Genomic DNA, 26,791 nt, shown 5'->3' on the forward strand with positions numbered 1-26,791 from the left:
TGAAAAACAAACACCCATGTGGCAGCCAAGGGCAAGTAGAGGCCACATGCTCTCTCCCACTCACTGAGAAGAAGGTGCCAACCAGACATCCAGGTGCATGCTCCAAACCTTATGCAACTGATAAATCAAACACACACATCAATGTTCAACACACATCCATGCACCATCCGTTTCAATGTATCCATAACCTAAAACGTGTATGCATACTCTGATGCAATGCCCTGATACAATACTTCTAAACCCCAATACATGCATGCTTACCATCGTGTAATGTTCCAATACAAGGCTTCGATACTCCAATACATGTGTGCATACTTTGTGCATTCCTCGTTGCAATGCTCCAATACAACACATATGTAATACAAAATAATAAAGTCACAGTAACTCATTACAACTTCTCCCAAACAATTGACACCCCCTTAATAAAATTTTGCAATACATTAGGAACATTTGACTCCGCTAATGGTTGTCTCAATTAACTCCTTATACTGCATCCATAGCGCCCCAATAACTCATTTAGCATGAACATAGTGGTGCCACTACCCATTCAATTATATCCATAACATATCACTGTCATGACTAGGTCTGCTAATAGACCATCCCCTGCTTAGGTACAACCATGGCAGACTTAGCAACAGTCACGGAACGTGTTTGCCTCCTCACATGTCCAGTTATCATAGATACATATGGATGTCTCACAGGTCCACCTTGGCAGATCCGACCTTCAAATACAAATCCTACTTAAAAGTCGTTGTTGAAAATGAATGCAATATCATACCTGGATATCTGCAACATTGTTATGCATTACACCCAAGAATTCATGCCTCTACACATTACATTTCCTACCCAACTCTAAACAGACTTACCTTAAATATGTTGTTTGCAGTTTGCATCTCCCCACCTATACATTTAGAAAAGGTTAGAAGAATGAATCTCTGATAGCTTTCCTATCGTGATAAATGTCTCTGCTTTTAAAAACAATGGCTAGAATTTGTAAAACACACATTTTGAAAACTCTAGGTTCCTCTTGGTACCATGTTGTATCACACTACATAGCACATGAACTTAAAAGTGTTCCCATTCTTTCTACTCGACGGCAAGCAAGCACATCATTATCGTTGTCCTCCAGCATACCACCTCAAACATTTCCACTCAACAATTTCCCTTACTTCGGTTTGTAAGATCCTCTCAAGATCACACATCCGCTTCAATGCTTGTTTGCAGTGACATTGCAATTCATAAGTGGCCTGAGCAGCCGCCCATTGAATCCATCTAATATATTGATTTTTAGCATTTAAGACGCTTCATTTCGTAGCTGTTTCCATGTGGACAAGTTAAGTGTTTAGGTGTACAGTTTAATTGGCTGCTACAGGGCTTTCTTTGTGTGCTGTAACTTGAACCCGCTGTTAAGATCCTCTCTTCTGGAGTGAACATTTATTCACCTACCATGTACACATGTAAACGATACTCTATTGGCTTGGTCTCACCAAAATGTATAATCTGTATGCAAATTCATTTTGACCAGGAAATAATATAACTTCTAAATCTTCATCTGTGTTTTTAATTTGAAGAGGCATGTTTTGCAGAATATATGTGTGTGTGTGTGTGTGTATATTTCAGCTAACACCATACCATCAAATTATATGCAACAAAAAGACTTACCATCGAAGTACCCGTTCGTTGACTATAACTCGATGGTAGTATTGACATGAACAATATTTGTTTTTTTGCACTAGGGTTACATTAGGGATAGGGTTAGCATTAGGGTTGGGGCTAGAGTTAGATCAAGGGTTACATTAGGGTTAGGGTTAGGGTTAGGGTTAGGGCCGGGGCTGGGGTTAGGGTTAAGGTTAGGGTTAGGGTTGGGGCGAGGGTTAGATTAAGGGTTACATTAGGGTTAGGGTTGGGGCTAGGGTTAGATTAAGGGTTACATTAGGGTTAGGGTGGGGGGGTTAGCATGGGGTTGGTGGAGCTTGGGGGGAACTCTCCACACCCCAATATACAAAAAGAACATAAAATCGTTACAAGGAGCTGGCCAGTGCCGAAATTTCAGTGCTGCACAGCTCCATGTGACGTTTTAACGTTACAAAAAATGCATTGAAATGCTATCTTTTACATGTAAAACTGCATTTCCATTTAAACCAGTCCATGTATATTTTCGATGGACTAGTTTAGATGGAAAACCACTTTTACATGTAATAGCCTGTCGATGCATTGGTAAAAGATGCTTTGGTTTCGATGCTGTGGCATTTAGATGCTACAGTTTCAATAAAATAACTAGGAATCGTACAACCATAGTTTGCCAAAGCCAGTAATGCTTGAGGGTGCTTGATCGTGTGAGGATTTTGCAAGAATGCACCAATTTCTACAAATTGTGGGGCAACCGGTCTCCACTAAACTGACCATGAGAATCCTTAAATTGGAACCTCTCTTTGTGCTAAGTTTGATGTGTTTAAATTGAATATAAATTCCTTTGAAGCCAATTTATGTATGATAACATCCACCATTTCTAGGATGATGTTCGAATCATCATCTATACAATAGATGTTTTCCATTTACTACCAATAATTTGGAATGCCTTTCGATAGGCTCTGGATTATGTTGTTACTCTGTCTGTGCCTTTAGCCCTGAGGACTTTTTTGAAACAATATTGATTGTTTTGGGAAAGCGAATGAAGTCAATCTGAAGCTCTCTGGATCTAAGTCTTGTGCAAAACAAATTCTAACAAGGTCTAATACTGTTGTGTAACTGCGCCTCTGGAAGTGACTCAACAATCCAGATCTGTGCAGATTTTGAACTGCCTCAGTGTATGTGTGTGTGAGAGCATTGACAATTCTGTAGTCCAAAATCAAATGGTATGTACAACCAGGTTCATGAACTGGAAGAAAATGTGCGTTGTATGGACTTGTCTATTGTGTTGTGACTCCACCTTGGTCTAACATTTGGTCTAGTATCAATTTTAAGTAAGGGATAGTGTGTACTTTATTGGTTTATTGTTTCTGAGGACTAGATGTTGAGTTCACCATTGTGTTATGTGGTGACATTCAGGATCTTATTCTGAGTTCCATGTAAACATTTGAAGTCTCATTCTGTGATGAACAATGTTTTGCTTGTGTGCTTCATATTCTGAGTCTATATTTATAAAGATACAGAATATGAAGGAAATGTGAAAACTCTTGTTCCATCATGGAATAGCACTTTCCTTTTTTTACATGAGGCTAAGAATCAGTTCCTTAATGTCATGACATTCATGGAACTTGAATAGTTGAACCCTGCTAGAACAAAAAGCCTATGATTCTGCGTATGCATTTAATAAGCATTCCTCCACTTCCTTTGACAAAGTTGGTTTCATAACATCTTCTCCCTTTTTCTCTAATGTAAATGGGGCAGGAGGGAGTATCTAAATAACAAAATTCCATTTAGATTCAGACGAAACATTACCCCATCTGGGAGAATTGTAACTAAATGAATGTGCTTGTTTTAAATGGATTTTGTGTTTTACCCAAATATGGAAATGTCTGAACCAGAATCTACAATGACTTCCATCCAGTCACTGGCTTTATTAGTTAACTGGGCTGTGTGTCCGGAGCTTTTCAATTGTTTTGATGGAAGAGCTGCTGTCTGTTTTTTCCTATGCCTTCTTTTCTTCCTTTCTTGATGGTTTCTGATCTGCTTTGGAAGCAGAGGCACGTGCGACTCCTTTCTGTAGGTATTAGAATGAATAACACTAATCTCAGGTTCTTTACCGTGTGCTCTGTCTCTGAGCTATGGAATTCTGACTCTGTTTTTTTCTTAACCAACTCATCATTTGTTCCCGTTGGATCTTTTTATACAGCAACAATCTCTCTTTCTGAGGAGGTGGCTCTGTCACGGTTGGTCCCATGAGCCCTATATTCTTCCTCTATTAGGTAGGCTTGCATTGTGCGGCCTTTCCCCTTAACCTTGATTTGAGATGGTACCATGTGGTGACCCCTTTTTTCCTCCTTTTTCTAGATCTTTCACATGGGCATTTGCATGTGATCTCTGCCTAGAGACTGCTACGTGGCTGACACCTTGTCTTCCAATAGGAGATTCCATTCATGTTCATTAGGAAGTACTAGTCTAGAGGAGTTTCCTTTAAGGAGTGCCATTCTCGTCCCTTCTACCTTGGGAGGGCTTCTCCCAGCTATAGCTAATCCTAAGTTTATGGATGTGATTGGCTCTGATTGCCCTTTGGATATTTATTATTTCTCCCAGAATAGTGATGTGTGAAAGCATCTCCTTACAATTATATAATAATGTCCAGTATAAGGATTGCTTGCCTTTCTGTTTCGGTCGAAGCTAACTAGGTGTTCTTGCGCTAATCATTGTGAAGTGAAGAGTACATGTCTAGGAGTATTTGTAGGCTATCTTAATTCAAACCCAAACTAATTATGAAGGTTTATGTCTATGTTGGTCTATATCCTCCTTTATGTGAAGGGTTTAAAACAAATGTCTTACTTTTGCCGCAGGAGTTTTCATGAAAGTGAAGTGTTGCCTAGGCAAACATCCTGGTTGTGCCACAGCCGCATTAAAATTAGTGCGGGGATTCAGGACACCTCTGTATGACAACCACTTATTTACTTCTTGGCGGCATTCAGCAGGAATTGGAACATCAGCATTTTGTGGTCGGAATTTCTATTCCACTATTTCTTCACTAAATGCATTTCTCTATTTTACTTGTCAAGCTTAACAACCCAAAATTGTTCTTCTTCCATGACTAAGTTCGATTTTTTTTAATAGGTTCGAGATTTTAAACTCTAAAGATTATTACTGTAGGCAATGAGTGCCAGCTTTCATGGCTACATAGAGCTGTTATTAAACATCTGGGTGCCAACTATCATGGTGGCACTGATCCCTTGAGCCCAAACTGCCATGATGTCATCAGACTCTGTATGCCAGAGCCTAACCTCCACCGCAAAGGTAGTCAAAATGCCCATCTGGGTCTGTGGCAGGCTTTACAGCAGCAAATAGTGCTCTACACAACACAACGCTCTGGTAAAAGTTGGATATCCACACTTAGTGCAAATGAAACCATTAACCCAGAGCAGTTGACAAGCTTATTGTTGGATAGCAATATTGCAGAATTTCTACCTCTAGAGTATCTAGGAACCAATTTGTTTTAACCTTAAGTGTATGACATTACATGTTATTAACACCACCAAGTATTGTCACTTGCAATATCTTGTCTGTTTTACTTATGAATACAAATACATTAATAATGCTCTTTAGAATGTATGGATATTAGGACTCTTGGAACATCCTACTGTTCTCTTGAAAGACAACCAATCAGAAATGTGTGGAGCCATTGTGGCACACTAGTGCTTTCAGGATTGGTGAACCAGGGGTGAGGGGTAAAGCCCATGGCTTTTAAGACAATTGCCTAAAACCATATATAAGCAATTGAAATACCGGTACAGAATTTTAACTCTCTCTGCAAGATGGCCTCTCTTACATTTTATGTGCTTCAATGGATCCACTTATCTTGGCCAAAGATATATGAGAGGCAGCACAGGTCTGTATTAATGTGATGTGCCTAGATTTGCTATCACAATCAACTTAGTGTGTCACGAGCACAGTGGTAAGACCACCTGACAAAAACACATAATGGTGTCTCCTAAAGGTGTAACTATGGAAAAATATGTTCCAATAATAGGACAACATTGCTTATTTCAACACCCAACATTTTGAAAAAATAAAAAAAATGATAATTTGGAGAAATTGGCAATGTGCCAATTATTAGCTGCTTGCATTCTGTTAACCAGGTAGACTAGTTTTTGTTAATCATTTTTGTTAATCATTTAAACCTACAGCTCTGGCCTACCTAGAGTATCAAGAACCTAGCCCATGGCTGCCTCTGTGTTCGTCCGCATCCTTCTACTTTGAGCTGCTAATTATGAATGGGATAGGTCAAGCCATCAGGCCCATCTGAATCACCTTTATTTCCTTGCCAGTCAATAATGACTTTTAGGGAGGTTTTGCCTTATGCTGGTCAGTGTATTCTGACTTGTGGGCATTTTGATATGTTAAGCTCTGATTAGCTGATTTTAACACTAACATGCATTTCTCAAGGAATAACGTGGGTTTTTGGTAAAATGTGTATACTGTCAACAATCTTGGTAACCCCTCCAAGGAATAGTGTCGCCCCCTTGCAGGCTTTTATCCACCCATTGCAAAAAGTGTACCCCTTGAGAGTAGCTTTAATTTCTATAAGGATTTTCCTAACATGTTTTTGTACAGTTCATATAAAGGATAGAGACACCCTACTTATTACAAAAGCAGTTAATCAGTGTCTATTGTAAGTGATTGCAACCCGGCACTCCACCGAAGTCAATGCCTAGCGTGTGATGCACAGCTGGAACTCTTAATTATTTATTTATGTCTATAAGTTCTTTTATTTCCGAATGATGTACCCTTTTATCACACCCCTCTCTTTGAATCCCCCCCGGTCACACTGAACCAGGAAGCAGGCTGTTTTGCTAAGTTACAAATATTTATTTTAGGTATTTTCACAATATTTATAGATCACACTATTTAATATTTATACAATGATCACCAATGGGGTGATGTCACAATAAATCTCTTTAATCACACAGAGTATTGATAGGATAAATAATGCAGCATAGAAATAATACTTTTGTGTGGGTTCAATCAAAATGCAATGTGATCACTCTTTCCCCCTGCACACTACTGAATCCCCCCAATATGCAGTATAAAGAGATGGAAGGAGAGAAAACAGGTTTCAGGAATACACACTCAACAAATACAGTATCAATCCCAATTTCCCCCAGCAAACACAGAGAACAACAGGAATGATTGCAACTTGTCAAAAAGGTTTTGAATGTGGCTTTGAATGGATGGGAAAACACTAAAAATGGATTTGATTCACTAAAATGGTTTCAATACTAGTGGAGCCGCTTTGCATAGTTTCAGATAAACACTAGCAATGATTATTAAGTAACTAGCAAATTGAAAGCTTAATCCTGAGGTCGGATGCAATGTACAGCTGTTTCACACGTGATAGATTTGAGCCACATGAAACATTTGCGGCAAATTTTCCACATGCGGTAAGCACGATTGCAGAAAATCTATAAGGAGTTATGGAGTTGTGTGTAAGCTGAGTATGTTAGCTTCAATTTGACAATTAAATTTCGTTTCTAGTTTAAACGGTGAAGAAGTTATGAAGGTATTTGTAGAGGGTGTTTTTTTCAGAAAGAGTCAAAATTTGTAAAACAAGGTTGCACTTTTTAAAATTACAAACAAGGTTTCTTGTACCAGGGAGACTATGAAGCCACAAACTATATGACAGCACAGCCACCAGCCCAGCGACGCCTCTGGATGGTTTCTGCCTGCCGAGACGCTTGCCTTTCTTCAGAAAATATATTAGCGCAAAGATGATTTTAACACTACTATTACCAAAGGACTAAAGGGATGAGAGAAAGATTCAGGTAAGACAAAAGATTTTCTACAATGCAGTTCTGGATATAATAGAATGGGTTTGGATAGGATTACTTATGGATAAGGTATTTCTTAGGGACAATCCTATGCTAAGGATACCCACTACTACTGTTTGGAATGGACCCGTCAGGGATCTGGTCAGGGATACTTTCTGGACTGAAATTCTGCTAGGACACCGGACTGGACTCAAGGTGCTCTGGTTCTGCACTCAGCACATCACTCTGGACACTGCATGGCGGGACTGGACTGGATCTGATGGGTTGGTTCTGGTTCGCAGCTATCTGGTCACAGCTCTGCTCTACTGGGTTGGATCTCTGGATTCTGGCAAGAATTCTTAGCAAGAAAGAAGCACAGCTCAGCCAGGCTGTTCTTTTTTATGTTCCCCTTGGAGGTCTGGTGTAAAATCTGGTTTCTGGATTTTTTTAAAGGCCAACCTGAGAATGGTTCAGCTTTGGAAGTGGGCCTTTCTGCTTTCCAAGTTCGAGAGTCTGGAATATGGGTTTCTCTTGCAAAGTGCTCCGCCAGCAATCGGATGGTGGGTGAATGTGTCTGTGTGTCCTAAGCTATCTCTATTTATGTATTTTCTAAAAGGGTGGGTATGCTGGCTTCTACTAGGCACACCCCTAGGGATTCTCTTGGTTAGGGTCTTTCCTCTCCCCTGATTTGAGAAGAAAACCTGGTGCCATGATGACTCTGTATTTTATAATCCGGGGAGAATCTCCCCTTTGTTTCTGCACATGAAATCTATTTTTCATAAAAGACGTATTTACAATTTTACAATCTTGCTAGCAACAGCATATTGATATCATAGATTTGGTGGAGCAAGTATTCATCCGAGCCCTGTCTCGGTGAGAGCTTGGGTCTAGGCAATTTTTCGCAGTTTTGGTCTGGTACCCGATGTCAGATTTGTCCACATTTTTACATATATATGCGCATGATATCTGGGCATTATCATGTGAAGTTTCATGTTTCTGGCATCGCCACAATTGCTAGAAAACCACAAATTCTGTAGTCTTGTCCCTGAACATAGCACAGAGTTCTGAGTAGTTTTAAAACATGACCAGAATTTTCATATTAACAATACTGTCAATTTACAAACTTTTACAATTGTGCACAGTCCTCTGTCAGTCCTTTTCAAAAATATACTTTCTTGTGCTTTAAGAATACACATAACTGTCTGTCCCGCCTCCAAAGTTTTGGTGGGTCAAGAGCAATCCCCTCCTCTGTCCTCTAGCAGGGGCTTCTTTTGACAGTTGCATCTGCATATCTTTTCAATCAAGGGAGTCTTTTGTCTCTCCCCAGAGCAGCAGAGCAAAATCTCCTCCCCTCTCCATTAACACCTGAATGGGAGTTCCTGGGGCAGAGAGCATGAGGAAGGTGCCTTTTGTTAGGGGCAAGCTGTGGAATTTGTTTTGAAGTTCTGTGACTGGCATCAGAGGTTGACTTTAAAAATCCACTTTGTTTAAATTTTTCTTTGATGAAATAAACTTACATTTTCAAAATAGGCAAACATATCTCCAATTCCAGTCTTTTTAAACATAGAGATTAAATAGTAGCAACCTATATTGTTTTTGATAGCAAGTCCCTTAATTTCAACCATTTGATTTTAACTGCACAAGTTAAGCTTCCAATGTAATTAACTGACAGCTGTCACACAGGCAGCTGGCGGTACTGCACCCATATTCTGACAGATTTTACAGACCAGCACACTTTTTAATGTGGATATTCTTGTGATGGAATCTGCTTTTCCTGACATTGGGGGTCATTCCGAGTTCGGAGGTAACCACGCTGCTATTTGCGGCATTGGCTGCCTCCGAACTCGTCCAAACTTCGGCCTGGTGAATGGAGTAATTACCGGTCCATTCCGAGGCCGGAGGGACCGGTAATTCCCCATTCACCAAGGCCATTGCCCATTCCCATTTGAGCCCCGATAGGGCTCAATGGGAAGGGGGAAGGCGGCAATAACGGTACCATAAATTACGGTACCGTTATTGACCCCGGAGTCCCTTTGCAGGTCCTTCCTTAATGCTTGCTAAAAGCAGACGTTAAGGAGGACCCGCAAAGTGAACTCGAAGTAAAGAGGGATAAAGGTTTAACGACAGCGGTCACGTAATGAGGACAAGTGTTGTTTTTTTACAGTAAAATGTTTCAAAGAGCAAAACAAATGTAAAGGAAGCCTTTTGGAATTTGCTTTCTGCACTGCGTGGTTTGGGTAGAAAACATATTTTAACTGGAACATTCCTTAGTGGCAACGCCGACACTTCCCAAGTGTCATTTGCATCTGCCTTAATCAGTGTCACATGTAATTGAAAAGATTTAATATTTATGGTTACTTGTGTTTCAAATGTGTCAAAGCCAATAGGAACACATTCACATTGCGACATGCTTTTCTTAATAGGATTGCTGAAATGGCTCAAATGCAATAGGAATGAACTCACATAGGGGCATGCTGAATATCTTTCCTTGGAGTCAACATGTTCTACACATGTATATGCATTCAGCGTGCAACGATTTAGTGCCTTGAGAAGTTTTGATTAGACCAATAGTGTGTTGATGGGCACACTAGCTGTTGTGCAAAGATTGCAGTGTCTTTTTGTGTTTTGAATTAAAGTGCTATGTGACAGGTCCCTCATGTCAAGGTGCAGGAGATGTCATGCACCCTCATTTCGAAGCATTAACCATTGGGGTCATGGGTAAAAGGAAAAACCATATGGAGGTAAAATTTGGATGCATTCTGGTAAGTAGATCAGTGGGTTTGAATTCAACCTGCTAAGGTCAGTGTGTAATCTACAGTTTGCAGGTCGAATCCAGGCAAAGCCAACTTGGCCTCCCACCCTTTCAATACATTATAATTTGGGTTGTATGTAAATATGGTCTATGTACAGCAGTTTGACGAAAGAGCTATATAAATACAAAATCATTATCATTAAAAACCGAAATTCAAGCCATAGGTACTTACCACTTTTGGCACTATCCTGGAATACCTCATGTATTTCAAACACCAGCAGTTTTTAATGCGACTGCCATCCTCACAATAATTGCCAAAGACACTTTTCTGAAGAAAATAAATGGTGAAAAGTTATATAAACTATCAATCGAGGTACATAATCAAAGCTTTGGGTTTATAAACAAAACAGCAACAACTTCCATTATTCAGTCTTAAGTGGGGCAAACAGGGAAAGTTCTCTGCATAGAACACACAAATGAAAGAGCATTTTGAACAGCTGCATCAATCTTAGAATTGAAGCTTAACTTAGCATTTCACATCAAAAAAGCATTCTTTACTTTCTTAATATATTTGGAGTTATGGGTAGAATGAGCTGGTAGAACATGGCCTGTGTCAGGAGTATTACACGATTTTCATAGAGCAAACAAAAAAACACTTCACCCATATCCCAACTGAAAGGGAATACTGAAGGGGTCATTTTGCAACATATGCTAAATTCATGGAGGGGATTGCAAATGTGTGCACTTCCATGCATTAAAGTCCACTCTCTGTAATTGTGATTGTATACTCTACGAAGTGTAAACAATGCATAGACAACTGGGTGGACTGCAATTTCTGTGCATGTTTGTGTAGTGCAAATAAAATGACAATGCCTCCCTCCGTGTTTGGTAGTTGTAGTTAAAACTTTACGTTTGTGATGTTATAAGTCTGGATCTTATTTTTTAAAGCTGTGTGAAAGTGGCTGGTTGGCATGTGCATGCAGTGCGTGGGGTGGGAGAAATTGAAGCTTAGTCAAATGGTGGGGAGTGTTCTGCATTTAGGTTGTGCTTTAAAATGATTGGACTTTCATGGTTGAAATTAGAATTGTGCCTAATATCCTCTCTATGAAAAGTTGAATTTAGAAGTGGGCCTAATATCCTCTCTATGCAAAGTTGAATGTAGAAGTGTGCCTAATTGTGCCCTAGTTGAATTTAGAAGTTTGCCCAATGGCGGGCCCGGGTTGAATTTAGAATTGTGCCTAATATCCTCTCTGTGTAAAGTTGAATTTAGAACTGTACCTATTAGCGCACCCTAGTTGAACTTACTAGTCTCCCTAACAACCTCTCTGTACAAAGACTAATTCAGAAGTGTGCCTACAAGCCTACCCGGGTTGAATTAGAAGTGTGTCTATCAAACTCTCTGTACAAAACTTGAATTTAGAAGTGTGCCTAAGTGTCCCCTTTGTGCAAAGTTGAATTTAGAAGTGTGCCTAATAGCCCCTCTGTGCAAGACTTGCATTTAGAAGTGTACCTAATATCCTCTCTGTGTAAAGTTGAATTTAGAACTGTGCCCAATAGCCTCTCTGTGCAAGACTTGAATTTAGAAGTGTGCCTAATAACCTCTCTGTGTAAAGTTGATTTTAGAACTGTGCCTGATAGCATGCCCTGGTTGAACTGACTAGTGTCCCTAATAACCTCTCTGTGCAAAGTTCTTTTTAGAATTGTGCCTAATAGCCTCTCTGTGTAAAGCTGAACTTAGTAGTGTGCCTAATAGCGTGCCCTAGTTGAACTGACTAGTGTCCCTAATAGTCTCTCTGTGCATAGTTTAATTTAGAAGGGTGCCTAATAGCGTGCCCTAGTTGAATTTAGAAGTGTGCCTAATAGCCTCTCTGTGCAAGACTTGCATTTAGAAGTGTGCCTTATATCCTCTATGTGTAAAGTTGATTTTAGAATTGTGCCTGATAGCGTGCCCTGATTGAACTGACTAGTATCCCTAATAGCCTCTCTGTGCAAAGTTGATTTTAGGATTGTGCCTAATAGCCTCTCTGTGTAAAGTTGAATTTAGAAGTGTGCCTAATAGCGTGCCCTGGTTGAACTGACTAGTGTCCCTAATAACCTCTCTGTGCAAAGTTGATTTTAGAATTGTGCCTAATAGCCTCTCTGTGTAAAGTTGAACTTAGAAGTGTGCCTAATAGCATGCACTAGTTAAAGTGACTAGTGTCCCTAATAGTCTCTCTGTTCATTGTTTAATTTAGAAGTGTGCCTAATAGCGTCCCCTGGTTGAATTTACAAGTGGCCCTAATATCCTCTCTGTGGAAAGCCAAATTTAGAACTGTGTCTAATTTCCTCTCTGTGTAAAGTTCAATTTAGAAGTGTGCCTAATAGCCTCTCTTGCAATACTTGAATCTAGAAGTGTGCCTAAATATCCCCTCTGTGCAAAGTTGAATTTAGAAGTTTGCCTAATAGCCTCTCTGTGCAAAATTGAAGCTAGAAGTGTGCCTAATTGCGTGCCCTAGTTGAACTGGCTAGTATTCCCTAATAGCCTCTCTGTGCATAGTTTAATTTAGAAGTGTGCATAATAGCGTGCCCTGGTGAATTTTGAATTGTGCCTAATATCCTCTCTGTGTAAAGCTGATTTTAGAAGTGTGCCTAATGTCCTCTCTGTGTAAAGCTGATTTTAGAATTATGCCTAATAGCCTCTCTGCATAAAGTTGAATTTAGAAGTGTGACTAATATCCTCTCTGTGTAAAGTTGAATTTAGAAGTGTGCCTAATATCCTCTCTATGTAAAGTTGAATTTAGAATTGTGCCTAATATCCTCTCTGTGTAAAGTCAAATTTAGAATTGTGCCTAATAGCGTGCCCTGGTTGAACTGACTAGTGTCCCTAATAGCCTCTCTGTGCAAAGTTGAATTTAGAAGTGTGCCTAATAGTGTGCCCCGGTGAATTTAGAATTGTGCCTAATATCCTCTCTGTGCAAAATTGAAGTTAGAGAAGTGTGCCTAATAGCGTGCCCTGGTTGAATTTAGAAGGGCGCCCAATAGTCCGCCCTGGTTGAACTTAAAACAGTGCCTAATTTCTGCTCTGTGCAAAGTTTAATTTAGAAGTGTGCCTAATATCATCTCTGTGTAATGTAGAATTAGACGTTTGCCTAATAGTCTAATATCCCCGCTGTGCAAAATTGAATTTAGAAGAGTGCCTAAATATCCCGTCTGTCCAAAGTAGAATTTAGAAGTGTCCCTAATATCCTCTCTGTGCAAAGCTAAATTTAGAAGTAGACCTAATAGGGCACATTGCCCGAATTTAGAAGCATACCTAAGAACGTGCCCTAGTAGAATTCAGAAGTGTCCCTAACACCCTCTCTGTGCAAATTGAACTTGGAAGTGTACCTAATAGCCTCTCTGTTTACATAATATCCCTCTCTGTGCAAAGTGTGCCCATTAGCGTTGAGTTATTAGTTGAATATAGAAGCATCCCTAATATCCTATCTGTACAAAACTCAAATTTAGAAGTGAGCCTAATAGTGCCCTTTGCTTGAATCTAGAAGTGTGCCTAATAGTGTGCCCCAATTGAATTTAGAACTACAATTAGAAAGTCCTCCTAAATTGCACTTAAAAGTCCACCTAAAAGAATACCTGTGGCGTTGCTACATTCAATTTCTCCCTAATAGCTTACCTGTATTCCAGCTTGCTAGAAGAAATTCTACACAACAGCGTAACTGTACTGTAGTTGCAACTAAATAGGCCGCCTAACAGCATATCCGAAGGTGTAGCTACACTTCAAAACGACCTAATATCTGCAGCCTAGTTACAATTAGTACACTAAATCCTAGAATAAGTGAATAATATCACCCTGCTTAGTGGAACCAGAAACCCAGTGATATAGCCGAACGTAGTCCCCTAGTCCCCTCACTATCATACCGAACCCCACCACCGACCAGTCTACGTTGATCATGCCTGCTCCCCTCACTACCACACCAGACACACCCTGCCCTGCAATCATGCAACCCCTGCTTTTCCCACTAACCCCCACCATCGTCCCCCCTGACCACACCCTTTCCCTCCCTAAAAACCGCACGCCTAGCCCTAGCAAGAACAGAAGCCTCATCCCACTCCCCCTCTGACCCCCCTACCCTCGCGCACATACCATTCGCAACAAAGAGACTAACGAGGAAATGTACCTGGTCCCCCTCAAACTCTCAAAACTCATTGCCTCCCCTGTATCCCCTGTCTGCCTCCCCTGTCTCGACCCAGCACCTCATTCCCCCAATCACCACCATCTCCCCTTGCTTCACCCTTCCTGAAACCCCTCTCCCTTGATTTCTCGCCGACCACAACTGAAACTCCTAACCGCCCACACCCCACCTTCAAATCCTCCATGCCAAACCCAATCACCCTAACACACGCATCCATCCACTCTCACCCAAAACCCGGCAACTTTTCTGCTTGCCCACTTTTCCCATCGATCATCAACCACCCCACCCCTCTCCCTCTCCAGTCTCCACCCTCTCCCACCCACCCCCCTCCACTGCAGCTCCGACACCAACCTCACCTACCGAAATGAATTGCATCCTATTTAATGCCCGTTCCGTAGCAAAAAACAGACACTGCATCTTTTACCTCCTCGCCTCTGACAAACCAAACCTGGTTTTCATCACCAAAACTTGGTTCTCTGATGACTTTGCCCCAATCGCCAATGAATCCTTCCCCCGGTCTACTCCCTCATCCCACTGAACCATCCCTCTAGAGGAGGGGGAATAGCATTTGTCTTCAAGTCTTCAATGCCTTAAATATCGACAATCAACCTTCCATTCCTCCCTGCCAATCACTCTTCGTTAAACTATCCCTCTCCCCGTCGTTCTCACACAGCTTCCTAATAATCTACAGACCTCCTGGCTACGATCGACAATTTTCTAACAACCTCTGCGACTCTATTGCCACCCTTCAACTAAACCATCCCAACCTCACCCTTCTTGGAGATTTCAACATATGACTCGACATCCGCACCAACCCTATGACACACTCTCTGGTTGACAGTCTAGATGCGATTAACCTCCAACCCCACATAAACGTCCCGACTCACTATAAAGGACACACTCTTGATGCCATCTTTAGCTCCCACAACCAGATACATCTAAACCCGCCCACGCCGATCATCTGGTCCGATCACTTCATTGTTTCTTTTGCCATTCGCTCACCAGACCCACTTCCCGTACTCGAACCTGAACCTCCGAATCTACGCAAATGCTGGAAAAAATTAATAATCGTTCCTGACCTAGCCAATGCACTCCTCCAGTCTCCTCCACCTACCTGCCAACTCAATAAACAACTAACCCCCGATGCCTTTGACTCATGGCTCAACTCCTCACTAATGCGGCTGACACCCTCTTGCAAACCATCAGCCCGCCGTGGCCTGTTCCCTAGATGGTTCACACCTGATTTGAAGACCACTAAACAACTATATAAATACCTAGAACGCAAATGGCAGAAAGACAAAACCCCAGAGAGCAGTGCCACTTTGGCACGACACCTACATCAGTACAAGGCCGAAATCTGGAAAGCAAAAAAAGCCCACTACAACTCCCAAATCCTAAACTGCAAAAACCCCAGCAAAGAACTTCACAATATCATCACCGAATTCACCAAACAATATGCAATATGCAATATCACCGTCCCAACCCCCTCACAATCACGATGCGACTCACACTCTCTCCACTTTTACGCCACGGCTCTTGAAAGAACAAATGCGCTAACCACCAAACTGGCTCTCTTACATCCACTAGGCAACCCTCCCGCCATACCGGCCAACCCACCACCTGCGACCACTGTGCAACCAACATTCGACTCCTTTAGTCCAATATCACCCGACCAATTTCTCAAACTTCTCTCTGCCCACAAACCATCCGGCTCTACGCTAGACCCTTGCCCGGCCACAACCCTCAAAGAAATGTTCACTTCTACCTGTGAAGGAGAATACGCAAGATCCATCATAAATGACTCCCTTTCCTCGGGTATTTTTCCCGACGCATTCAAAACGGTCCATGTCCCCCTTGAGCCCAAAAACTAGTGCCCCATCTCAAACACCAGGTTCCTTGCCAAACTCATTGACCGAACCACCTACGCCCAACTAAATGCCTTTGTCGAAGCTAACAATCTCCTAGACCTCACACAATCAGGTTTCAGAGCCCGACACGGAACTGAAACCACCCTAACCTCAATCTGGGATGACCTTAAAATCACAGCAGACGCTGCGGGATGCGCTGCATTAATCCTTCTTGACCAATCCGCCACCTTCGACACAATCAATCACTCAATCCGCCTTGACCGCCTCCACTCCATAGGAATTTGTGGAACTGCTCTCGAATGGATAGCTTCATTCCTCAACGATAGGTACCAAATAACGCTACTCTCCACCTATTCCTCCCAAGACCCAACAGTCGACAAGGGAGTTCCTCAAGGAGCATGCCTATCTGCCTTCCTATTCAATCTCTACTTGATCCCCCTCCCACCAATAATTCGTTCACACAACATCCTGTGTTACAGCTACGCTGATGACACTGAACTAATTCTAAAACTCCTGAACTCAAAACCCAACTGCCGACCAGACCTCGCCTCCTGCTCCTCGACATAGAGCTCTGGATGAACCAAAACCCCTCCAAAACTGAAATCATGGTATGTGGCAACTCTGAACTTCTTCCACACCCACTACCCTGGCCATCTGCCATGGGCAACTCACTGACTCCTTCTAACTCAGTAAAAAACCTTGGATGCACCCTTGACTCTGACCTAACACTCTCGCTCCAAGTCAACAACGTCTCAAAGTCCTGCTACTACCACCTTAAAACTCTTAGGCGCATCGTTCCATATCTCTCCTTTCCCAACAGACTCTCTACGGTCCAATCAATTGTTATATCAAAACTGGACTACGTTAACCCCCTCTACCTCGGAGTCTACGCTTACCAACTGAATAAACTTCAAAGAGCACAACACGCTTCAGCCAAACTGCTACTAGCGCTCGGCCCGAGAGACCACATCTCCCAGGCCCTTAAAACTCTGCACTGGCTTCCAGTGGCCCGCAGGGTAACTTTCAAAACCTTATGCATTTCTATTGAGCATTGCATAAAACCGGACATCAATATCTTCAAGACAAGCTAAAACCCTATCACCCTCCACGTACTCTTAGATCAAGCTCAGCCGGCCTCCTAGTCATACCTAAAACAAACTCAGTCAGGTTAGGTGATCATCATTCTCAGCCTTGGCCCCCACGCTGTGGAACGCACTCCCACCCACATCCGCCTAACTGAAGAACTAATGTCTTTCGCAAACTACTGAAAACTTGGCTCTTCCCCTAAAACCAACCCGTACGCAAACTAACCCAAACTGAATAACGGCATCTCAATTACACCAACCCAACAAACTACTAGATCTTGAAAAACAATAAGACAAATAACAATACAACATCAAGGTCCATGCGAGAAATCGACAACTAATAACCGCTAATGTAAACTAAAAGGACAAACAGAATAGAACGAGTAAAGTAGATCAAAGCAGTGAAGTCGATAAAAAGAATAAATTGTACGAAAACAGTACTGAGGTTTAAATGAATGAAATGGATGTAATGAGTGCAATGGACAAAATGAACAAAATGGGCAAAATGAATAAAGAGAAGAGGATGGAAAGATGAAATACAGGAGACTGATGAGTACACAGACAGATGACACCGACTGTATGAGTGCATGGCATAAATGGAAAGTACAGAATAGACAATTCAAGTACATGAGACCGGTGTAGTGCATGAAACAGATATAGAGCATGGAACGGATCCAGTGCATATGACAATTGTCATGGCCTGAATCGATAATGCATGATGAATGAACAAAGTGAATGGAGCAGATGAAATCGTTAGAATGGATGAAGCGCGTGGAACAGATGAGTGCGCTGAGCGGATGAATGTGCTGAGCAGATGAGTGTGTAGATCAGATGAGTGTATAGAACGGATGAGTATGTTGAGCGGATGAGTGTGTTGAGTGGATGAGTGTGTTGAGCGGATGAGTGCGTTGAGCGGATGCGGTGTAGAGTGGAGGAGTGTGTAGAGCGGATGAGTGTGTAGGGCGGATGAGTGCATAAGTGCAGAGGAGTGTGTAGAACGCAGCAGTGCATAGAGCAGATGAATGTGCTGAGCGGATGAGTGTATAGAGCGGAGGAATGTGTAGAGTGGAGGAGTGTATAGAGCGGATGAGTGTATAGAGCGGATGAATGTATGGAGCAGATGAGTGTGTAGGAGCGAATGAATTTATAGAGCAGATGAGTGCATATAGCAGATGAGTGCCTGTGCCTGGAAAGAATGAGTACATAGAGCGGATGAGTGCGGGGAGTGGATGAGTGCCTTGAGCAGACGAGTGCCTAGAGCGGATGAGTGCATAGAGCAGACAAGTGCGTAGGGTGGATGACTGCGTAGAGCGGATTGAGTAAGTAGAGTGGATGAGAGCATAGAGTGGATGAGTGTGTAGAGCGGATGAGTGCATAGAGCGAATGAGTGCCTAGAGCAAATGAGTGCATAGAGCGAATGAGTGCGTAGAGCAGATGAGTGCGTTGAGCAGATGAATGTGTAGAGCATGTAGAGCGGATGAGCGCCTAGAGCGGATGAGTGCCTAGAGCGGATGAGTGTCGAGAGCGGATGAGTAGGCAGAGCCGTTGAATGCGTAGAGCGGACGGAATGGGTGAAGTATGTGGATGGAATGGGTGATGTATGTGGATAGAACGAGTGATGTAGGTGAATAGAACGGGTGACGTATGTGGATGGAACGGGTGACGTATGTGGATGCAACGGGTGACGCATGTGAATGGAACGGGTGACGTATGTGGATGGAATGGGTGAAATATGTGGATGAAATGGATGAAGTATGTGGAAGATACTGGTGTAATATGTGAAAGGTACGGGGAAGTATGTGGATGGTACGGGTGCAATACATGGATGGAATGCATAAAACAACGGAAAACACGGAAAACACGGAACGGATCCAAATGCATGGAATAGATTCAAATTCATGGAACGGATTCAAGTGTGTGGAACGGATTGGAGTGAGTGGAACGGATTGGAATGCGTGGAACGGATTGGAGTGCGTGAAACAGATTGGAATGCATGGAAGAGATTGGAATGTGTGGAACGGATTGGAGTGCGTGGAATGGATTAGAGTGCATGAAACGGATTAGAGTGCATGGAACGGATTAGAGTGCGTGGAACGGATTAGAGTGCGTGGAGCGGACTGGAGTGCGTGGAGCAGACTGGAGTGCATGGAGCGGACTGGAGTGGATGGAGCAGACTGGAGCACATGGAGCGGACTGGAGTGCATGGAGCGGACTGGAGTACATGAAACGGATTTGAGCCCATAGAACTGCGCGACTTACATGGAATGGTTTGGAGTGCATGGAGCGTTTGAAAGAGTATGTAACCCATCATATCACATCACCATGCTTACTCTCTTCTTTACACCACCATTCAACTAGAACATAGAGATACTATGACACCATTCGGTATAACTGTTCACATACCAACATATACCTCATACTCCCCATCACTCTGACTAAGAACTGCTGGCTACACACCCCCAGCCAGGCGTTATCCTCAGGCCTAATGCAGCCTCAATCGGTCTGGATAAATCCTGCCAGAAGGAAAACATACTCTTGATCTCTCAACCACCACACCTACCGCTAAGAAGCAGCTATTACACGAACGCCACACCAGCTGCACACATATCCGGTGCTCACACGCACCTTTGACTCTCTCTACTGACTTGAACTTCGGTTCCCGAGGGCGTTCAACCTACCAGCGTCTTCAGACCATATCAATGGTACATAAGGCACTATATAAATGCAAAGTAACATAACATAACATAACATCAGTTGCATTACAGTAAGAGGCGTTTTGCTTTAATGTCTTGATGTGTGATGATGTCCTGTGTTGAGGTTTAGATATTCTGGGAGACTGGGGGGACATTCTCTTAGGGTTTGCAGTGCATTGATATGATGTTTTCCAGTCATTTTAGTTTCCTCAGTGACGGGTGAAGTGTTTTAGGAAGGTTGGGGCTATTGAGATGTGCGTCATAGTCATAAGTTAAAATTCCGTTCTTGTAAGCATTGAAGAGCTGGGTTTTTAGACGTTTCCTGAATTTCAGGGGGTCCTTTAAAATATGGATTTTGCTTGGTAGTGTGTTTAAGTGTTTGGCCAACATAACAGCAAGGCAGAGCCTTCCTCTGCAAAATCTTCTGGTGTCTAACAGTATTTTGTTTATCGAGATCTTAGGTCTCGGGATTGTTAGTGAAGTGAGATTTTGTTTTGGAGGAATTCTGTTCCTCGACTTCAAGTGCTCTGTGGACGCCTTAAACTGGATATTTATTTGATTGTTAGCCAGTGGAGGGCTCTGGGAACCTGTCGTATTTGTTCTCTCCTGTGGCGCCTGAGTAGTAATCGGGTTGCTGTATTTAGGATCCATTAAAGTGTTTTTGTGTGGTAGCCCAGTATGCCTCTGTAAATGCTGTTTGCGTAGTTGATTCTTGAGATAATCGGAGAGATGATGGCTATCCTTCGTGTGAAAAGGATAGTTAGGTGATTGGGAGAGACACTTTCTTGACTGTTTTGTTGAGTTGGAGTTCCAGTATTTTTCAGTTGTCCATCAGATGCCAAGGTTATTGATCACTATGGTTTAGGGCAGTTACCCATCTCCAAAGGAGATGATGGAGGTAGAGGTGTTTCATGTGCATTGTGAGGTGAGATTATTTATTATTTCTGTTTTGTCTCACTTGAGTTTTTGGTAGTTGGGTGTCGTCCATTCTTGTATTCATGTGAGGCATTTGCTCAGGCTGGTAGAGTTGTGTTAAGGAGTCTGGTGTCTTCAAGTCTTCAAATTATTGTATTGTAGTTACCAGTTTTTAAAGCTGTTGATGTGTCAATGAGTAGGAATGCTGCAGTGATGTTATCATTGCTGCGATTTTGAGGTTGTGGTGTCAGGTTTATTTTGTGAGCCCTAAGGACACAGGACCACCTAATGTTATTCTCATACTAGCATCATAAACTGTAAACAAAAACCAGGCTTAGTGTTATGCTAGGTGTTCTTTGTTCTACCTTATCTGCATTGCATTGGTGGTTCAATATAATGATTCGGAATAGACTTACCAGCCTTTCTGAAAAAGTATGTGTTTACAACATGGGGAAACAATCTACAATAGCCCTTCCCTTGTCCAGCACCTCATGGAGAGAAAACTCAGATTGTCACACACGCTAGATACACAACAGTTCTACCAAGCACTGGTCTCTTCAGATTGCAAAATAAGCATGTCACTAATAAACAGCCATGGACATTTTTAGTTGTTTCATAAGATACTTTATATTGTCTTCAAATCAGAATAATGCAAAAAGAAATATATGTAATGTGCAATTGTTATAACCTAGAAAGTGGGATGAAAACAGCAAAGTAATGGTTTTCCCTTGCCTATCACACCACAAGTTCCTCTGTCTGTCTAGTGAGAACACCGGGCCTCTCTCCTATACTAATCTTGGCAGAACACAAGCATTTTTTATATCTGAACCTTAAGATAGCAATGCTCTTGGAAGCTCATTCCTTTTCACAGACAACTAACTCAGCACAGGAAAATGTGGAACATGAAATATCTTCCCTGGTGCCTATTTTACCGTTTTTGAATGATCAGTGTAATTATTGGCAGCTGCACACACATGCCCCTCATTTACTACTGGATGCTCACCTAAGAATGTCTGAAGAGTTTGCAAAACCATTGAAGGACAGGCTCTGTGTGCCCTGGGTCACAGCTTGCCTGTCCCGCCACCTCACCGGACCCTCCTTCTTTTTCTGCAGGAAAGGCCTCAGTCATGGGCAGCTGGGTCTGTGTTCCCTCTCTCTTCCTCCCTCCTTCCTCTATCACAGCAGGCAAAGACGACCCCACCTTTCCCAGATTGCACCTTTTTAAACTATCCCAACACTCCTCCTTTAAAGTTATAGCTACCTAAAGAAGGCATACAATGTTCCTGCCATTCACAGTGATGTCACATGCCAATCAGACACCTCCCCTGGAAGTCAAATCTTTGGGAGAGTTCCAGGATGGCACCACGTGTTTGGCTCCTTTCACCTTTGCACAGAATTGAGCTCAGCGCGTGGATGGTCTAATTGAAACATTTTACTTCCTGCACTAGAAGCTGGAAGCTTTAAACAATGAGTAATTTCAAACACCAATTTCTACACTCACATCCCCATTGCAAAAGCAGCTTTTGTATGTTTATTTTCCAGGTAGCATCGCGCAGCCTGTGCTTTCAATCTCACGAAGAAGCCTAGTTTGCACCAATGATTTGCATAAATGATTTCACCAGTGAGCTATAGACTGGGCTGCCTTTAATATTAGTAATCTATTAAACATTAGTAGATTAGGGTGTTAGTGGTAAGTAATTGTTAGCCCTAAACTTTATTGCAGCTCAGTCCATGCTATACCTTAGTGTGGTGCATTTTTCTATAGAATTTGTTACTATGCAGTGCTGAATTCAAACCCCTTTTTGTTTTTTATGAATTCACAGCACTTTCTCACACCAGACTCACACCAGAGACTCACACACTATCATACCTCCTTTACAAGGGTGTGAGTTTTTGATACAATTCTGCCCTAGTTGGAATTTAGGGTCTGTAAACCCTACATAACTCCACTACATAACTCCCACCCTGTTGTTTCTGTTGTGACCTAGCCTAATATTCTCAGCAGAATCAAACAAAATAAAACAAAATTCCTGACTACCTTATTTTATTGAATTTTGTGATCTTGGCCATATAAAACAAATATAGGATTTTCATTTTTTTACTCAAAAATTGCCAGCTATTATTTGCAAAATGTATCCTTGACAATAATCTATGTCATCAGATAGCATGTGGTGTGCAATTATATGCCTATGTGCTTTCTATGGTTTTCATTTATGTGTTTTTTTAGGTTTTTCAGAGGTTTTTTGAGTTTTTGGTGAGGTTTTTGAGGTTTTTTGTGTATCATTTCATAACCTCTCTGAGTTTTTCTTTTTCTTTTTTTAACCACAATTCCTTTTTTTTAAGTTTCACAAAAAATATAATTAAAACACCAATATATCAAGTCATTTTGTTAAACAAAATCAAAAGAAATATTTTTTAAAAATGTTAACGTTATTCATTACTGCTCCCTATTCAGCAACTGGATGGCAGTAGTAGTTCAAATCTAGACATGAATACATTGAAATCTATGTCTTTGTATAAAATGACTTACTCCCAAAACCAATGTTCAATGCCTAAGAATAACAATGCAATAAAGACGGAAAACAGCCCTGGAGAAAGCTGTCAATTGGGAAAGACAAAGATAAGTAGGGTGTTTGTAAGAGACAACTCCCTTAGATTGGTGGTGCACATCCATCAAAAGGCCTGAAAAGTGTATGTGTTCATGCCACAGATTTCCTTGAGGCAGAACCAAGTCCACTGCACTTGGGATTTCCTTCAGGCTCGCCAGTCACTCATCTTTTCTCGCCTTCTTCGGTCCAGGGGGTTTTCGTCCGGGGTCTCCGGTGGCCTTGGCTTCATCCAGTGGCCTCTTATACAGCGTCCCAGGCTCCGGCAGCCAGCTCAAGTTAGTGTCTAAATCAAAAGAGAAATCAAAAGATTTGGAATTGAGTTAACATACCTTTTCTTCTATTGCCATTATTCCATCTCCCTTCACGACCTGGAAGAAATATTTAGTATTGTACTATATACAAACATTGCACAACACCACAATCGCATTCTTCTCCTTTCTTTTGGAATTTACCTGAAATAAAAATAGATTAAGCAATATAAAAAGTACACAATATGCACAGTTCTGATTCTTTTATAACAACCTGGAAATAAACATGTGTTAAACATAGAATTACATACCAGCAACATTTTCCTTCATAGCTAGCTGGAAATAAACACATGGGTTAAGCTGTAAAACCATACCATTATATTATGTTTTCTTTGATAATTGCGTGAAATAAAAATGGGTTAAACATTTAAGCAATATCATATTCAACCTATATCTTTTTACCTGGAAGCATCACGTGAATAGCACTTATCATCCTGGAAGCCTTATCCTTCTTGTACCTTTTGTTTTCTGCACCTTGCAATATGCATCTGCATCTGTTTTTTTTGTTGCATCTCTACGTGTGCATGTTGTCATGCACAGACCCACCTGCTTTCTCCCCCCTTTTCCCACTTAAGTCTTAATAGTTATATTGACACCTACTTACCTGTTACAGCAAATCTCTCCAGAACAAATGCCATATTAACTTTGACCTCAGAAGACACGCTACACTTTTCACCCCCTGCTAGTTTCTCCAGTTTGTTCCAGCCTTTTCAACTCATGCTTTGGGTGAAAGGCTTGATTTGGTTAATGTGGAGAAATTGTTCCACCGCCAAATCTCCCTCCTGAGTTACTATTCTGTACACCAAAGATAATATTTTGTCCACAATTTTGTGTGGACCACGCCAGGATGTGAGAAATTTCAAATTTGTATGTTTACCTTTCCCAAAATTGAATTTATATTCCTGATCACCTCCTTCATACTCCCGAACAGATGCCTTCTTATCAAAGTATGATTATGCACTGTCAGCTGCTCTTTACAGGTTCCAATGTGCAAACGCAAATGCATGATGTAATTACTTTCTCTGACCTTCCATGTATTTGTTAATTGTGGCTGCATTTACCAAGACCTGTTCATTGGTCCGGTAAAGCAAATGTTATGGCAAAACCATCTTCCAACCTGTTAGAATCTAGTATGGACTGAGGTTTGTGGTTTGGATGTTGTGGACCTGATAGCCATTAGCAAATCCTAGCTGGACCCTACCTCAGGTACACACATTTTAAAAATATCAATGATTGATCTATTGCAATGTTCCACACCTCCAGAAGAAGAAGGCCAATATGAAATGTGAAGTTTCCTTTTTACACCCAAGATTTGCCACATCTTTATCATCACTACACTGGTGAAATGAATCCCACGGTCTGATTCTATCCTTTGAGGCAAACCAAACCTGGAAAAAATACGATTGACTAACAAAATGGCTGCCATTTGTGCACTGCAATTAGGTGCCGGAATGCATTCTAGCCACTTGGACAGTAAACACATTACCATCAACAAATACCTGCTTCTCCGTGCTGACCTTTGCACAGGACCTACAAAATAAATGTTTTAATTCTGACCATGGAAGTATCAGATCCCTTTCCATTAATTGTGCCCTGTGTGTTGGGGAAGTAGGTTGAAACTATTCACATACCAAGAATCCTCTTCTCTTGTATATAGTTCTACATCTTGGGACATATGTGGCCAATAGGAATATTCTTTTAGGATTTCCAATGTTTTCTGGGAACTTCTGTAACCCGCAGTTATGGCAGCATGAGCATGATGTAGCATCAACCCCCGGAATGACAATGGTACCACCCATTATTTTTGGCCTGACATGGATTCCCGAATCCTCAGTCCATCCTGTAATCGGATTCTCTTTTTGTTCTTTAGCAACACCCTCAGTTCTTCTTTCCCTTTGCATTCTACCTCAGTCAGAGGATTTTGTTCTGCATCTAGCAAATGGTTATATAATAGGCCTAAAACAGGGTCTTCTTCTTTTGCCTTGACCAAGTCCTGATCAGGAGTATCAAAACTCCACTGTGCTACTGGCTGATCAACTATCCGTGGAGTTTTGGAGCGTGTTATCACATCCATCTGGATTTCACCAAATAGGAAACCACTCCCCCATCACAGAACCAGTCTTGGCTAAATGATCAGCCTTCTCATTCCCTTCCTTGTCTTCCCATAGTGTTTTTATATGACCTTGTATCTTCCGCCAAGGAATGATTAGGTCATTTTCTTAAACAAGTTTATATATGGCTTTGATCATTTTCGATGGTTGAGATGTTTCTTGTTATAAGAGATCATTCCTCTCAATTTCCACTCGGGTACATTTTCCACAAAACTATTTAGTCAGGATAAGAATCAGTGACTAAAACTATTTAATTTAATTTATTTTCTACTGCAGTGCATATTTTGTTATATAAATGGCAGCCAGTTCTGCAACTTGACTGCTCATGTGTACCCCTGGAATGCCATGACACTGGACCCACACATTTCCTATTCCTTCCACAATTCTTTTACAGAATCATCTCCCATGTGGTATGCAAATCCTTCTACATACACAGTTGGGAGATCCCTCCATGTTTCCTCGTTGAATGCCTTGTGTGGGGATTGTTCAAATTCAGTTAAATCGCTGTGTTTTCAGCTGCACAGACAGTTACACAATCATGTAAATCTGCCAGTCCCTGGGCAACTGGACTCTTTTTATTCTGTCCATATCTCACTTCAGCTGGGAACCCCTGCAATGCCAATGCCCAGGATGTGATTCTTGAATGGGCACAATTCCCTGACCTGATCCTTTTACTTTGTAAACATTACAAAGGCTGATGACTTGTTTCAACAATCATTGTATAATGGGGCAGAAATGTTGTAACACCCAGACATTGGTCAAAAGGGGTTTTTCACATTCACTAAATTTGGTTTCTACCTGTGAAAATGCCTTACTGGCAAATGCAA

The sequence above is a fragment of the Ambystoma mexicanum genome, chromosome 5q, assembly GCF_040938575.1.
Source record: "Ambystoma mexicanum isolate Mex_15411 chromosome 5q, UKY_AmexF1_1, whole genome shotgun sequence".
Lineage (NCBI taxonomy): Eukaryota > Metazoa > Chordata > Amphibia > Caudata > Ambystomatidae > Ambystoma > Ambystoma mexicanum.